Source organism: Argopecten irradians, chromosome 3 (assembly GCF_041381155.1).
Source record: "Argopecten irradians isolate NY chromosome 3, Ai_NY, whole genome shotgun sequence".
In the NCBI taxonomy this organism is placed as follows: Eukaryota; Metazoa; Mollusca; class Bivalvia; order Pectinida; family Pectinidae; genus Argopecten; species Argopecten irradians.
The window spans coordinates 54,233,858-54,252,866 of NC_091136.1; the positions used below are offsets into that span (position 1 = coordinate 54,233,858).

The 19,009-nt window shown below is 35.9% G+C and overlaps 1 protein-coding gene and 1 long non-coding RNA gene across 2 annotated transcripts in view; one reads left to right on the top strand and one right to left on the bottom strand.

Moving 5' to 3' along the window:
* LOC138319084 (alpha-mannosidase 2-like) overlaps positions 1-19,009 on the top strand; it is a 47,273-nt gene that overhangs the window by 19,427 nt on the left and 8,837 nt on the right. The gene's annotated exons all lie outside the window — the stretch shown is intronic.
* LOC138319089 (uncharacterized) lies at positions 12,761-14,224 on the bottom strand. Its single transcript, XR_011207950.1, has 3 exons — positions 14,046-14,224; positions 13,594-13,775; positions 12,761-12,968 (listed from the first exon to the last, which is right to left on the bottom strand). It is a non-coding gene; the product is annotated as an uncharacterized lncRNA (long non-coding RNA).

The window sequence follows — 19,009 nt, forward strand, 5'->3', positions numbered from 1 at the left end:
ATATTGTCCACGGAAGTGAACTGTAAAAAAACATAACATACCTATATTATCACGGATGGGCTGTATAAATACATAACATACCTAATATTGTCAGGGTATTGACTGTATCATTACATAACATACCTATTATTGTCCAGGGTATGGCTGTATAGATACATAACATCCCTATGAATAGTCAGCGGATGGACTGTATAAATACATAACATACCTATATTGTCACGGATGGGCTGTATAAATACATAACAATGCCCTATATTGTCAGGGATGAGGCTGTATAAATACATAACATACCTAATATTGTCAGGGATGGGATCTGTTTAGGAACATAAGATACCTATATTGACAAGGTTGGACTATATAAATAACATAACATAACCTTATACTGTCGGGGAGGGATGGCTGAACTGATATAAATACACTAACATACCTTATATTGTCAAGGATGATGCTGTTATAATACACATAAACATACCTATATTGTCAGGGATGGACTGTTAATAATTACATAACATAACTTATACTGTCAGGGATGGGGTGTATTAAATACATAACATACCCTATATTGTCGCGGATGGCTGTGTATAAATACATAATATACGATACCTATATTGTACAAGGATGGGCTGTATAAATACATAACATACCTATACTTGTCTAGGGATGGGCTGTTATAAATAACAATAAAACATACCTAATAGTCAGGGATGGGCTCGTATAAATAACATAAACATTACCTATAATTGTCACGGATGGCTGTATATAATACATATCCATACCTTACCATGACAGGGGGGGCCCTATAATTGTCAGGGATGGGCTGACTGTTTTATAAATACATAAAATACCTATACATGTTAAGGGATGGCGTGTAATAGACACATAAACTACCTATATTGTCAGGGATGGGCTGTATAAATACATAACATACCTATATTGTCATGGGATGGGGCTGTATATAATACCTACATAAATACCTATATCGTCGCGGATGGACTGTATAAATACATAACATACCTACATATTTGTCAAGGAAGGACTTGTATAAATAAATAACATACCCTATACTGTTTAAGGGATGGGCTGTAAAAATACATAACATACCTATATTGTCAGGGATGGGCTGTATATAAATACATAACATACCTATATATGTCACGGATGGACTGTATAAATACATAACATACCTATATTTTCAGGGATGGAGCTTGTAATAAATACATAAAATACCTATAATTGTCAGGGATGGGTCTGTATAGGACACATAACATACCTATATTGTCAGGGATGGGCTGTATAAATACATAACATACCTATAGTATTGTCATACATAGATATGTCGCGGGCTGTATAAATACATAACATACCTATATTGTCACGGATGGACTGTATAAATACATAACATACTTATTTTGTCAGGCATGGACTTTTATAACACATATCATACTATATATTGTCGCGAGATGGGATGTATAAATACATAACTATACCTATATGGTCACGGATGGCTGTATAATACATAAAATACATGTCGCATGGGCCTGTATTAAATACCTATATTGTCAGGGATGGGCTGTATAAATACATTTAACATAACATTATTGTCGCGGATGGACTGTATAAATACGATAACACTGCCTATATTGTCAGGGGGTTGGGCTGTATAGATACATAACATACCTATATTGTCAGGGATGGGGCTGTATAAATACTATATGAATACCTATATTGTCGCGGATGGGCATAATACATAACCACCTTATTGTCACGGATGGGCTGTATAAATACATACATCATACCTTTAACACCCCCCCCACCCCCCCCCCCACCCCCCCCCCCCCTGGTCACGGATGCGACTTCATATAGGACACATATAACATACCTATATTGTCATGGGGGTCTAAATAACAGCCGCTGTAATATAAATAAATAACAATACCTAATATTGTCGGGATGGGCTGTATAAAATACATAACATACCTATTGGCATTGTCATAACTTAACCTATATTGTCAGGGATGACCTGTATAAATACATAACATACCACTATATTGTTCAGGGATGGGCTGTATAAATACATAACATACCTATATTGTCACGGGATGGGCTGTATAAATACATAACATACCTATATTGTCAGGGATGGGCTGTATAAATACATAAACATACCTATATTTGTCAGGGATGGGCTAATATAAAAAATACATAACATACCTATATTGACAAGGATGGGCATGTATAAAATACATAACATGCCTATATTGTCAGGGATGGGCTGTATAAATACATAACATACCTATATAGTCAGTGGGATGGGCTATATAAACACATAACTACCTATATTGTCAGGGATGGGCTGTTATAAAACACGTAACATACTATTCTGTCAGGGAATGGCTGACTGTATAAATATACATAAAATACCTATGACATTGAAGGGATGGGCTGTATAAATACATAACACCATTGACAGGGATGGGCGTGTATAAAGTACATAACTTGCCCTATATTGTCAGGGATGGGCTGTATAAATACATAAACATACCTATATTGTCAGGGATGGGCTGTATAAAATAACATAAAACATACATATATTGTCACGGATGGACTGTATAGACACATAACATACCTATATTGTCAGGGATGGGACTGTATATAAATACCATAACATACCTGATATTGTCACGGATGGGCTGTATAAATACATATGCTACACATACCGTATATTATTGTCAGGGAATGGACTGTATAAATACATAACATACCTACTATTGTCAGGATGGGCTGTATAAATACATAACATACCTATATTGTCAGGGATGAGACTGTGTATAAATACATAACATGCCTATATTGTCACGGATGGGCTGTATAAATACATAACATAACCTTTTATTGTCAGGGATGGACTGGTATAAATACATAACATACCTATATTGTCAGGGTTTGGACTGTATAAATACATAACATACCTATATTGTCAGGGATGGGCTGTATAAATACATAACATACCTATATTGTCACGGTATGATACTGTATATTGTCAATACATAACATACCTATATTGTCAGGGTGCCTGGGACTGTATAAATACTATATTGTCAGGGATGGCTGTAACATTCCTATATTGTCCAGGGATGGGCTATATGAAAATACATAACATACCTATATTGACAGGATGGGGTGGATGACATAACTGTATAAATACATAACATACCTATATTGTCAGGGTATGGGGTAACTGTATAAATACATAACATACCTCTATTGTCAGGGATGGGCTGTATAAATACATAACTGTTACCTATATTGTCAGGGATGGGCTGTATAAACACATAACATACCTATATTGACGGGCTGTATAAATACCCTAACTGTATATTGGGCCCTTGACTGTATAAATACACATAACCTATATTGTCAGGGATGGGCTGTCACATTAAATACATAACATAACATATATTGTCAGGGTGGGACTGTAAAATACATAAATACATAGTATACCTACCTATATTGTCACGGATGGACTGGTACATACCTAATACATAACATAACATACCCTATATTGTCAGGGGATGGGCTGTATAAATACATAAACATACCTATATTGTCAGGATGGGTCTAAATACTAACATATAAATACACATAAACATACCTATATATTGTCAGGGATGGACTGTATAGACATTACATAACTATATACCTATTATTGTCATGTCAGGGTTGGACTGTATATACATAAATACATAAAGGCTGTATAATAAATAACCTATATTGTCAAGGGATGGACTGTATAAATACATAACATACCTATATTGTCACGGGATGAGCTGTATAAATATATAATCATAGGGATGGGCGGTACTATATTAAACATTCAGGGACACGGGGCTGTATAGATACATAACATACCTATATTGTCAGGTTGGGATGGCTGTATAACCCATAAACAATCCTATATTGTCAAGGATTGGACTGTATAAAATACATAACTACCTTATATTGTCACGGATGGATGTATAGACACATTAACATACCTATATTGTACGGCATGGATGTATATAAATAACATGTATACTGTCTTTATGGGCTGTCACATACCTATACGGTCAAGGAGGCTATAATATACATAGAATACCTATATTGTCAAGAGATTATCAAATGTATTTATACACAGCTATCATCCGGGAAGGTGACAATATAGGTAGTATGTATTTTATACAGTCCATCCGAGACAAATATAAGGTATGTTATGTATTATATACAGTCCATCCGTGACAATATAGGTATGTTATGTATTTATACAGTCCATCCGTGACAATATAGGTTATGTTATGTAATTATACAGCCCATCCGTGACAATATAGGTTATGTTATGTATATTTATACAGTCCATTCCGCGACAATATAGGTATGTATGTGTCATATACAGCGCCATCCCTGACATAATATAGGTATGTTATGTAATTTTAAATACAGCCCATCCGCGACGTATTCTATACAGCCCATCACCTGGACAATTATAGGTATGTTATGTTGTCTATCCAGTCCATCCGTGACAATATAGGTATTGTTATGTATTTTATACAGTCCATCCTGTGACAATATAGGGTATGTTATGTATTTTATACTTGCCCATCCTGACAATATAGGTATGTTATGTATTTATACAAGCCCATCCCTGACAATATAGGTATGTTATGTATTTATACAGCCCATCCCTCACAATATAGGTATGTTATGTATTTATACAGCCCATCCCTGACAATATAGGTATGTTATGTATTTATACAGCCCATCCCTGACAATATAGGTATGTTATGTATTTATACAGCCCATCCCTGACAATATAGGTATGTTATGTATTTATACAGCCCATCCCTGACAATATAGGTATGTTATGTATTTATACAGCCCATCCCTGAACAATAATAGGTAAGTTATGGTATTTCATACAGCCCATCCTGACAATATAGGTATGTTATTGTATTTATACAGCCCCATCCCACACAATATAGGTATGCCCAATATAAGGTATTTATACAGCTCATCCCTGAACAATATAAGTATGTTATGTATATATACAGTCCATCCCTGACTATACCTTGTGACCGATGATCAACCCAGTCTAATTTTACTACATACCAATCAACTGAGAGAGGCTTCTACACTCTACCACTTAAAGGAGTAAGAGAATCGTGATGAATTCCATGGCTTATACATATGTCTTAGGAAGATATAAAATTACTTTGGCAGGTCCATCAGGTTGGAAGGTGTAGGCCCCACTTTTGTCCTTGAAGACATTGTACTTTGATCCTGTTCCGTAAGTCATGAACTTGACCTCTGACCTCATTGTTTTCCCATCAGATTTCCTTGCAGTATACTGAAGAACCAAAGAGGAACTACACATCAAACGCACACATTACATCAAACACACACATTACATCAAACACACACATTACATCAAATACACACATTACATATCCTGAGAATAGATAATATATATCATGTGCATGAAACAAGTAGAAGTTTTCTTTATACACATAATCACTGCCTCTGTCAGGGGTCAATTTGTGCTTACTAGTCTGACACTCAACAATCAAGTAATGAGATGTTCTCTTTAGCCTAGAGGTAAATTGTGGCCAATATTGACCAGTGTTACATACAACCTTAATAGAATAGATTCACATATAGCTAAAAATCCTCCCTACATTCAAATATATAATTTTCTTTGTTTTTTTCTTACTGTGTAAATCTGGTGATTTTCAAATCTGAGAATAGTGCCTAAACCCGACGTTATTGTTACATCACAATTGTGTTCGGAAAAAGCAAATCACTGGACAAAGTATTAACTAGAAGAAGTAAAGTGTGTTAAATATCCACTTCATTTTATCAAATAGATTATTAAAATTGAGTTATAAGCACTGTGACATCGACATTTTGTTTTTTAGAGTTTCATCTGGTTATGTAACTGTAAAAAAATTTGTTTGCAAAACTGTATAGAATCCATGTATACATGTCAAGATGTCTGGACATGGTAAGTGAAGACGGGCTGATATCCCTAATTTGTGTATAGATGTCTTGAACATGGTACGTTTGAATAGGGCTTTATCCTAATTCTGTATAGGCATGTCTGGACATGATAAGTGAAGAGGCCTATATTCCTAATTCTGTATAGGATGTACTGGACATGGTAAGTGTAATAGGGGTGCTATATACCTAATTCTGAAATAGATGTCATGGGCATGGTAAGTGAAGAGGGCTATATCCTAATTCTGTATAGATTGTCTTGAACATGGTAAGTGATTAGGGGCTATATCCTAATTCTGTATAAATGTTTGGACATGGTAAAGTGGACGAGGCCTTACTAACCTAATTCTTTATAGATGTCTGATACCATGGTAAGTGATTAGCGGCTTTATCCTAATTCTGTACTTAGATGCTCTGGGACATGGCAATGTGAAGAGGCCTATATCCCTAATCTTCTTTATAGATGTCTGAACATGTGTAGCTGAATAGGGCTTTATCCTAATTCTGTATAGATGTCTGGACATGGCAAGTGAAGAGGCCTATATCCTAATTCTTTATAGATGTCTGAACATGGTAAGTGAATAGGGCTTTATCCTAATTCTGTATAGATGTCTGGACATGATAAGTGAAGAGGCCTATATCCTAATTCTGTATAGATGTCTGGACATAGTAAGTGAATAGGGCTTTATCCTAATTCTGTATAGATGTCTGGACATGGTAAGTGAAGAGGGCTTTATCCTAATTCTGTATAGATGTCTGGACATGATAAGTGAAGAGGCCTATATCCTAATTCTGTATAGATGTCTGGACATGGTAAGTGAATAGGGCTTTATCCTAATTCTGTATAGATGTCTGGACATGGTAAGTGAAGAGGCCTATATCCTAATTCTGTATAGATGTCTGAACATGGTAAGTGAATAGGGCTATATCCTAATTCTGTATAGATGTCTGGACATGGTAAGTGAAGAGGCCTATATCCTAATTCTTTATAGATGTCTGAACATGGTAAGTGAATAGGGCTTTATCCTAATTCTGTATAGATGTCTGGACATGATAAGTGAAGAGGCCTATATCCTAATTTTGTATAGATGTCTGGACATGGTAAGTGAAGAGGCCTATATCCTAATTCTGTATAGATGTCTGAACATGGCAAGTGAAGAGGGCTTTATCCTGAATTCTGTATAGATGTCTGGACATGGCAAGCGTGAAGAGGGCTTCTAACCTAATTCATGTATAGCGGTTCTGGGACATTGTAAGGTGAAGGACGGCCTATACTCTAGAAATCTGTATAAATTTTTGGACATGGTAAGTGAAGTGGGTTATATCCGTAATTCTCTAATAGATGTCTGGACATGGTAATTGAATAGGGCTTGTAACCCTAATTCTGCTATAGGAATGTTCTGGACATGGTAAGTGAAGACTCCTATATCCAAAATCGTGTATAAATGTTTTGGTACATGAGTGTAAAGGTGAAGAGTCCTATATCCAAATTCTGTATCGTCTGCCTGGCGTGAAGTTAATTTCTTGTGGGATGTACAGTTTTAAACAATTATGGATTCAAAATCTAGGGGAATTAAATTATTAAATGATTGATTTGAATATTTTATGATTTTCAGCCTATAAGAGTATGTGTAAAAATTATATGATTAAGTATCATTTCCTCAATTTTCCAACCCCTATGATAAATACAGTCCTTTTGGTGATATACTTAGTTGATTTGGTTAATTTTTAATGTACTACATGTACATAACATTTGTGTACATGGTAGCAGGCCCTTAAATTACAGATGGATTACTATTCCCCCCATTTATCAATGTCTTGATTTCAATATAATCACAATACATATCTAAAAAACAAAACAACACATCTTTTATAAACAACACTTACACCTGCAGTTTACCTGGCCAGTTTGCAAATGATGATCAGCGCAGCAGGTAAATAATTACAACTATAGATGAACAGGGCTTGCCTGTTATTAGTCTGACTAAGAGAGAATTCCGTGGCTCTCTACATTTCTGCTGTAAACAGAGGATTACAGTGGATAAACTATAACTGATCAACTATATATACCCACAGCTGGGAGTATGTCATAGCACAAACTTTGTGTATGAACAAACAAGTGAGGCAGGTAGTTGTTAGTCCTTTTGAGGAAGTACATAAGTAATTGGAAAAATACAATATATGTAAATGGCTTTTGCTTGGGACATTGCTGTCTCACATCTTTCCCCAAGGAAGTTCTCTTTAAGCCAGATATGCATTCAGATTCACTATGGTCTTAGACCAAGATATGGATTATAGCGACAGTTGTAAAGTAACCCATTGGACTATCAAGGATGTACCAGTAAATATTCTTCATATTAAAAGTACTGTGTACACAGATGTTTATGTCAGTTAAGTATTTACTAAAATTGATCACTAAGACAATAAAAACTTGATATATAACTCAATTTTTTAAAATAAATGACATTAAAACCTTGTGCAACAGAGATATATAAATTATCTCTAAACACTTGTTTTTATAATAGACTGAAAAGTTTTAGTTTTGAACCTGACCTGAAATCGGCTAATTGGGACACAGGTTACTGATAGTGCATGCTGTGGTGGAGAGATAATCTGGGTCATTTATTAAGGGCATAAGTGCTCATGGACCAAGGAAGGTATATCTCACTCCACATATTTAGCTTGAAACAAAAGAAAAGCACCCCAATTATTAACGAATTTTTTATTCTACTAATCTAAGAACGTCTTTTACTTTCCAAAATTTATTTACATTTTAATCAACACCACTAAAATGATAGCCCTGTTGGGATTTATAAATTGTAATCGTACAATAATCTCATTCAAATTGGGTCTCCTTGACTTTTAGAGAAACGACATTGAACAAACGAAAGGAAATATCATTATTGTATTAACATGCTGCACTATCGAGGCTTGAATTACATGTCCTTGAATATTTCTATAACTATACGTTAATCGTAAGCAAATGGCACTCTTCCTCAATTAATATTCTTCATATCCGGTACACCTATGTGAGTGAAAGTATTACTAACAGCATCTATACTCTCATAAATATCAAGTTGGCAGTGTAACCTTGGAAGCTCCACACAGGGTTGACCTGAGATGACTTGTAGTTTATGTGTGGTACTGGTCCATGACCATTGACCTTTGATCTCTGTGTGAAGTATAACATCACTACATCTTTTCACCTTGGCATGGGTAGGACTGTTTGTATACTATTAACAGCTTCTGGTTCAGATTCTCGATTCTATTACAAGTTGTTATTTTTGTTCAGGAGCGTTGTCATAATGTTCCTGTCCATTCACTTGACAGTAAAGTCATTAATGTACTGTTAGATAAAACATTTTTGAATCCTTCTATTCCACAAAAAATATTATAGTATTATGGTGACATTTAAGTGATACTCACTCTATTTTTCCAATTGGTCCCTGCCCCTACCTGCCCCCGGTGAGTCAGAGCCAAAATTTATTACAAACTCCTGGTCCCCTTCTCACAAGGATGGTTTCTGGCTAAATTTGCTTACAGTTTGTACATAACTCTATGACTTAGTAAGCGATTTTAATGAGTTTTACACTCGATTTCCACCTATTAGGCCACGGAACACCTGCATGCTGGGGGACCATAGCCATAAACCTTTATGCAAAAGCTGTTCCTCATTCCCCCAAGGAAGTTTCTGGCCAAATTTGGTTTACATTGTCTCATTCAATAATGTAAGACTGGGGAAGTGCGATTTAAAAATGATTTTACCTGTATGTATCCCTTATTGGGCACCCACCCCTCCTGCCCCCACCGGGGGGTCAGAGTCTAAATCTATACAAACAATGATCCCTTTGTTTCCAAAAATGATGTTTTCTGGCCACAAATTTGTTTACATTTCCATGCAAAACTTGGATGACCAGTAGCGATTTAACAGGAAATGTTGACGGACGACGGAAATACGACCAAACGCCGCGCCATGACTTAAGCTCACACGGACCCTTCGGCCAGGTGAGGGGGGCTAAAATATATCTTGGGTGGTTAAAAACATAGGTATCGTGTTGGTTACTCTAAACAGACAATTTTTTTTGGGGCTATATCTAACATACTAATTGTACTATCAACAGGTGTAAAACGGTCCATGGCATTCACCTTGGTGAGAGCCAACAGTGAATCAAAGTTGTAGCATAAGATTCCATTCAAAGGCACCCTGCAACGCTGGAGATAAGAAACAAATCTTTGTAGTTGTTGTGTTACTAGGATCAACTAGAAACTAGAGATCTATAAATGTTATCTTGGCGATGGGTTGAATTCATAGAGAAATCAAAGCTTTGGATCCCAACTAGAGTAAAAAAAATACCAAACAATTCTGTAAACATCTTCCCCATAAAGTCAAATGTTCCATAATTGTGAGGAAAACACATGCTGATTATCTCCCACACCAATCTTATATGTGGGACACTAGTAAAGTTCGGTGGACACGAGTTATTGGGAACCCTAGTTAAGTTTGGGTGACACTATAATATCTAAAAGTTAGATGGACACTAGTTCACTATGTTTGGTGAACACTAGTTAAGTGGTGACACTATATATCTATAGTTAGATGGACACTAGTTAAGTAGGTGTTCACTAGTTAGGTGAACACGTAGTAATTTGGTTCCCCTTGCTCACAAGGATGTTTCACTAAATTTGGTTACAGTTATGGACACTAGTTTAAGTTAGGTGTTTCACTAGTTAGACCCTCCTGTGGACACTAGTTCCTCATCCCCCCAAGTTTAGGTGTTACACTATGTATTAGTGGTTAGATGGACACTAGTTAAGTTTAGGTGTTTCACTAGTTTAGTGGACACTAGTTAGGTGGACACTATTTAAGTTTTGGTGGGGACACTATATATCTATAGTTAGAAGGACACTAGTTAAGTTAGGTGTTCACTAGTTAGGTGAACACTAGTTAAGTTTGGTGGACACGTATATATCAATAGTTAGATGGACACTAGTTAAGTTAGGTGTTCACTAGTTAGGTGAACACTAGTTAGGTGATTAGGTAGTTCACTATTAGGTGGACACGATATAAATTTAGATTGGACACTATTTTAAGTTAGGAGTTCAGCTAGTTAGGTGACAACACTAGTTAAGTTTGGTGTTCACAAGTTTAGGTTAGGACACTAGTTAAGGTTAGGTGGACACATCCTAAATGTATATATCTAAAGTTTAGATGGACACTAGTTAAGTTAGGTGTATCACTAGTTAGGTGGAACACTAGTTAAGTTAGGTGGTTCACTATATCTTATAGTTAGGTGTTCACTAATACTAAGTTAGGTGTTCACTAGTATTAGGTTATTCAGTTAGGTGGACACTAAAAAATTCTAAGGTTAGGTGGACACTAGTTAAAGTTAGGTAGTTCACTATTTAAGGAAGGTTAATTTTAGGTGATCACTAGTTAGTGTTAGGATTGGACACTAGTTAAGTTAGGTGTTCACTAGTTAGTGTGGACACTAGTTAAGTTAGGTGTATCACTAGGTTACGTGGAAACTACCACAGGAATCTGAATCTCTCACATAAAACAATAGATACCTGCAGGGTTTTTGGCGCCACCAAAGATTAAATCTTTGTCTGATAATTGTCAGATGGATCTTTTCTTTTGCTTTTCAAACTTCAACGCTCAAAATCCCAGATGATGACTGACTTGACCATTGGTCCCAAAATACACTATGCACAACTAGGGCCCATGTAGAATCTATATATGGAATTTGAGACAGATCCATGCAGTGCTTTTTCAGCAATAGTGAAAACAAACTTCAAATTCAAGATGGCGACCTAGGCCAACGTGTTGACTGATCTGTCCCAAAAGGTCAGTATGAAAACAAAGGCCCAAGCGGAACCTACATATGCATTTTGAGTCCCTTCAGTAAATGACAACTAGCTATAAAATCTTTTCCTACCAAAAATCAAAGAATGGTTGCCTTTAAAAATTTAGAATCTGATGTAAACTACATATTGAAACTTTTGAAAAATTTTGAACAATGAAAGGCTGTGGTGGCCATCTTGGATCGTCGAGAAAAAAAAATGGTCAACACTTCTGCAGGTCAAAATCATCAAAAACGATGGCGATCCACATTATAGTTTCTAAAAAATGGTCAGAACAAAATACACGACAGAACAAAGAGAAACAAGGAAAGTAGAAGAATAAGAAATGGAGCAAACACAATAAGTTCCAACCTCCGTTGAGGGAACTTAACTACCAAACTCCAAGATGGCTGCCTGGCGGCCCTAGGGAACCTACATATGAAATTTAAGAATGAGCCCTTCAGCACTTTCTGAGAAAGAGCAATAACAAACTTTAATTATCAAAATCCAAGATGACTGCTTGTCGCCCATCTTATTGACTGATCGAGTCCCAAAATGCAATATGCACAACTAGGCACTAGGAAACCTATATGTGAAATTTCAGAGTGATCTCTTCCGTACTTTCTGAGAAATAGCGATAACAAACTTCAACTTACAACATCCAAGATGGCTGTCTGGTGGCCATCTTGTTGACTGATTGGTCCAAAAAATGCAATATGCATAACTAGGGCCCTAGGGGAAATTTCATATGAAATTTAAGAAAAGATCCCTTCAACATTGTCTGTGAAATAGCGATAACAAGAATTATTAATGAACGGATGGACCCTGGACCACAGACAAAATGTGATCAGATGATAGTGGGCTTAAAAGAGATTCTATTTGATAATGAAAATAACATTAGATTTTCTCACCTGTCTCCATAATCTCTGACAACTTTTCGTTTGGATGTCCCGGTGATGGCATCGTGATGTTGAAACAAAGACAAAGTTTGTCTGTAGGACTGCAGATTGGATGTGTCCTCTAATTGTTCTACTAGGTGTCCGATAGTGTTTGTATGTATGGCCTGGGCGATACACAAGGAGATTAGAATCTCTACTGACCTGCCAACAGTAACAACACAGGGCGATACACAAGGAGATTAGAATCTCTACTGACCTGCCAACAGTAACAACACAGGGCGATACACTAGGAGATTAGAATCTCTACTGACCTGCCAACAGTAACAACACAGGGCGATACACTAGGAGATTAGAATCTCTACTGACCTGCCAACAGTAACAACACAGGGCGATACACGAGGAGATTAGAATCTCTACTGACCTGCCAACAGTAACAACACAGGGCGATACACGAGGAGATTAGAATCTTTACTGACCTGCCAACAGTAACAGCACAATTACTGGAGAGTCTGACAGTAAATAATGATATTCAAACAATATTTATAATATGCCACCCTACTTAAACCTAAAAAAATGTTACCATGCAGTATTATAAACTGCATATCAAATATGTTTTGAGTAAATAAAGCTTAAATTGTTTGTGTTCTAGAACAGCTGTCTACATTTGCACTGATGTAGACTATACCATTGCATGACTTGGACAACTCTGTTGTTTTGGTAAAGACTTCAATAAGTTTTGTGCCATACTACGTATAAAATCCTATAGACTCCCTGTTTATAAGTGATGAAATGGTGTCATACTATCCATTGGATATAACTACTGTACCTGAGGATAGCCTGGATTTTACGGGCCATGAGTTTGAGGTGAGGTCTAGACGTGTAATAGCCACTCCAGTATTGGTCAGAGCGGTCAGTGTAGGTGAAGAAGTCTCCAGCTAATGTAGGTAGGCTTAGCGTTGACCTTTTGTTCACTGCATTAAAATAATCAGTCAGTGTTCCAAATCTGATCTGTAAAATAGTGATGGTGCAGAATGAAAACTTGTGTGCACCAAAGAAAAATACAAAAGGATCAGAAATAATCAGATAGCTGGACCATATAAACCAAATCTTCAGCTTACTCATTGACACTGCTATTCTCACACAAGTCTTCTATAAATAATAGATAAATAATCATGTAAAAATCTCTTCAAAATTGATGAAAACAAAACAAAACTGAATAAGATAAATATTTAATACAATTGTTGACACAATATCTCCACACCAATAGATGTCTCTCACCTTGGTCTTCAGCTGTGGGTTTAGTGTTTGATGTAGTTGATAATTTTGGTGAGGTTACCAAACTGTTGTTCCCACTCTATCGCCTCGCTGTAGTAGAAGTCGTCACCATGTGGCACTAGTAATACTCCGTGTTTAAATAACTCAGCCTTCTTCTGGAATTGTTTCCAAAACTCCCGTGCACTGTACCAAAAATAAACCTATCATGTATAACTCAGCCTTCTTCTGGAATTGTTTCCAAAACTCTCGTGCACTGTACCAAAAATAAACCTATCATGTATACTCAGCCTTCTTCTGGAATTTTTTCCAAAAAATCCCGTGCACTGTACTAATAATTAACCTATCATGTATAAATTGAGCCTATATGCAGCCTGTTCTCCTATGACATTACTGAATTGCAGTGCCATTGTACTTGCGTTGATTGGCATGCCCAAAAAAATAATAAAGTTTTAATTAAAAATCTATTGAAATGCATGCCCAAAAAAATATAAACCTTTCTATATTAATTGGGCAGCAGTACAACATCTATTATCTGGAGACACATTTAATTTAGAGAGACATTACTTAAGTTACAAAAGAGACAATTCCCCAAATTTCTCGAAACAAAGCTGCAAACTTAAGTCCAAGACTGAAGTTTTTTTCTCTTGTGTAATCTTAATGTGAAAATATTTAATGGACTGAAGTCAGTTTTTGACTTAAAGGGACAGAATTCATTCTAAGAAGACATTAAAGATTTTGTACATAGATCGGCAAAAATTTCCAGTTCACAATGGAAATTGGAGAATCGGATGAGCGGGAGGGGGTTACTATCAGCCAACAGGGTGTGTAGGGAGAGGGGGATGGGGGGCCGGGGGGGGGAAGACAGGACCCATTGGAGGTGTGTGGTGATGAATGCGGTGTAAGTAAGGAGAGTGAGTCGTAGGAGGTTTGATTGACAGGCGTGACATTGCATTGGGGTATGGAGTGACTAGTGCTTAGTGCGAGTGTTCTCTTCGCAGCATTGTCACCGGGACCTGGGTCCGGCCATACAGCTAAATATAGTTGACTCACAAGGTGTAGCATGGCGACACCGGAGCGAGTTGAACATTGACATCTCGCATTTCACACCCATGGCTGTGTCGCGGTCTACATCTTTATTCGAGAGACGAAACTGGATGCTCTTGCAGTCAAAATCGAATGTATTACGCAACATCACTTCGGCAATCACCTCCTCGTGGCTTAAATGTTCACAAGTTCATACAATTCACTAGTGCTTAACAGGGCTTGCGTGACTTTGGCTCGGTATGAGTACATCGTACATTTGTACCTGCTAAATCGTATTGATCAATGATTTGTATTTACGACGGTATCAATTAAAATACTAAACATTGACGTGGAATTTGTCAATATTTTATGTTATATGTTTCATAAGAAATGTAGAACAATACATTTATGCCATAGTTTGCTTCTTGATTATGTAAAAGAATTAACTTGAGCGAATTGTCTCTTTAAGTTTGTTTTGAGAAATCGGGCCAGGTATTTTATTTAAACTTGGAATTGATTGATTAACTAACAATTAATATAAAAAAACAGATTTTCACATTTTATTTCCAAAACTACTGTTTATTTTTATGGTTGATATTCAATGAATATATCCCTGACCAGAATTTAATTGTTTGTTTGTATGACTTTCTTTACATTTCAAATCTTGAGCCACATGTAGATGTATAAACCATTATACTTACAGGTAAGCCACATTACTGTCATCAACACGGATGGGTGGGATTGATTGAAGTCCGTAGTAACACTTGTTCCTGACAAAATCCAGTTTACAGCAGACTTGAGGATCAGGGCCGCAGGAAAATGGCACAGCATAGGACAGGAATGGCATCATGTGACAAAGACTGGCCGTCGAGTGGGAGTGGTCTACAACATGTACGTACAAACAGAATCAAAACACTTCCTGTATAGGAAAACAGAAATGGGACTGACATCATTTTACACTTATCATTAAATTCTTTACATTTACATTTTCACAGATGAATTTGAGCTGATACTTCAGAACTTAGTGAAGAATAAATCAAATACAGATATATACTTTATTTTTATGTAAGCTATAAAACCTGTTTAAAAACGTATATTTTTAAACTTGACATGAAGTCAATACAGGGTATAAAAATATTCATTAAATTAAGGTCTTGATCAAGAATGCTACATTGGTTGTATCAGCTTGTAATTTTTTCTTTCTTCTTCTTCTTCTTCTTCTTCTTCATTGTTATTGTGCAGCATTCAAAAGAATATTGTCGCACATAGCGAATTTATTTGCAAAGATATGTACACCTTGATGAAAGGAAAGATATTATTCCAGATACACTGTAATAAGAATGAATTACCCCAAGCCTGTTTCCAGTAAAATTCCAAGTTTCTCTCAGATGCCAAATGCTGCTTGACAGGGTAGCTCACTCTTTGGATGACCATTTTCTCAAGGTTTGACCGCTGTAGTAGGTAGGTCATTGTCGAGGAGTGACCAAAGGGGTCAATAGCCCAGCTGACATTAGGTGTTATACCTTCATTGTAAAGATAAAAGCACAAAATTCCTATTTCAGGTAATAATGTTACTACATGTATGAAGAGACTTTATTTCTATATACCATAAATTTAATACAAGGAACACCAACCGACGACACCTACCTAAGTTTAATTATATAAATTATAAGCTGAAATTCATGAATATTTAGTTGTCTGATAACAGAAATAAGAATATTTTTTTTTTTATTTTGGGAAATATAACTTACAGTTACTGTACAACATTCATATTATAAATGAGCTTTTACTGATTAAGAAAAATTTAAGTATTATTTTTCTCATTATCATATAAAAAATTTAATTCAAGGTCAGTAAATACACATTACTCATTGGCGAGTCGAGGCGTAGCTTAAAGACAATCATATTAAATATAAACAACACCTTGACCAATGTATGAAAAGGATCTTTAATGAATGTTAGTCTAACTGTTTCAAAAGAGCGTTATATATATCAAATGATTCATATGTACAATGCTGCAAACCATAACAGAGAAAAACCATGCAGGCAGTATGATGTATTTATTACATATTTTTTTTCCCAATTTGCATAATAAACTGCAATTAGGATGATGTCTGATAGCCTGTATTGTAACCCCAAACAAATCAGAATGACATATAATAATTGAGGACCTCAGTGCCGCACCCATCATGGCGAACACCTTATGGACTTAACTTTGTATTGTAATCATCTATGCTGATATTTTTTCTATTTTTTTTTTTATTCAGTCCTACAGTAAAAATAATCAGGATACTGTTATCCTTCCCAAATTACAAAACAAAACTTAAATCATATAGAAATAAAAACTGTACTCATGTTCTTACATATATACATCCCCCAGATTTTGAATATGGAGTGAACCGCTCCTCAAAAGACACAGTCATCCAATGTTTTAACAGTATCCCCACAAAACAAAAACTACACAATTATTTTCTACAACCCATGTAAGAGGCATTTAACTATGTTTGCAATTGTACATATAAATGAAAATAACCGATTCATCTTCTCCATTTATCAGAAAAATAAATATTTCATTGGTAACATATTGATGGCAAAGCTACATACTGAATTTTTTTTTTAGTACAGTAATTTCCATGGCAGTCATTTTATGGTACAAACTAGCTACTGGACATCCCCAAGCAAGGATTTCCCACCCCAGTGTCCATTACAACCTTGGTTATGTTACATTTTCTCCGGACACTCCAGCACTGTAATTTGAACAATATTGCTGCTTAACACCACCCACAAAAAAAATAACCACAACCTGTTAACGGAAATACGATTGTATCATATTAGCGATAGATACAAGTTAATTTAGAAAACACACAAATACAAATGTATAAAATGAACACTCCAGAGTTTGGTTTACAGTAGTGTGTAGAGTGGACAGGTGGGTTATTTATCATTTTTTTAGTCGTATAGCGGACTGAAACAACAGAAACTAACTGTATATATATTTATCATAGACGGTGTTGTAAAGCATTACACTTCACATCTGTTTAATCTATTATTGAAAAACATTATTTAATAAAATACACGTAGAGACATGTACTGAGGCTTTTTTATAGACTACCTATGTACCCCCCCACAAACTGCAAGCCGTCTACAAAGTACAATCAAGCATTCATTTACCCCGTATTATCACATCTTTAATTTTGCAACCTACATGTAACACTAATTTTTCACGATTTCCATTTCTAGCAAGTCTATTTTCATGGTAATTATCTTTCTCGGGATAATCTAAAAGGCCGATTTGTATAATTGCTGCGCCTACAACCCGCTAACTCGTTAGGGCGAAAATATTCAATTTGCGTATGAACTTTATTTTAGAAAATTCACAATATACAAATGATACCCCCCCCCTCACACACCACGAAGTTGGTTTACAGTAGTGTGTAGTTGTCAGTGGGTATTCTTATATAGTCATATAGCGCCACGTTTTAACCAGTAACTAACTGGGGTCATGTATTATTTACATTGACGGTGTGATAATGAATTTACACTACACATGACATATTTGAATTAAAACTAAATGTAAGTTCCAATTTACAAATATACAATGAAAGGACGGTGTTATCGTCCATATACAATGGCCGCAAGAAAAAAAAAACTTACTATGATTATAACTTGTAATCAGCTTAATTTGGTTCAAACTTTTTGATGTGTAACATCACGTAACCAATGGTTAACTTTTTGATGGTATACATCAAATTTACTTCCCCCCGCGATAACTAGAACTGAATTAAAATGAGACATATAGCCGCCTAATACAATTTGAGTGTTACTTGATTGAGCTAACTCACTAATTAGCTAATGTTTAAAGCGAGGTACCACCAAAATTTAGTTTCTGCCTTTCTACCGATCAATGCAAATGGGAATAGCAATGTGGCAATTCCCTATACACC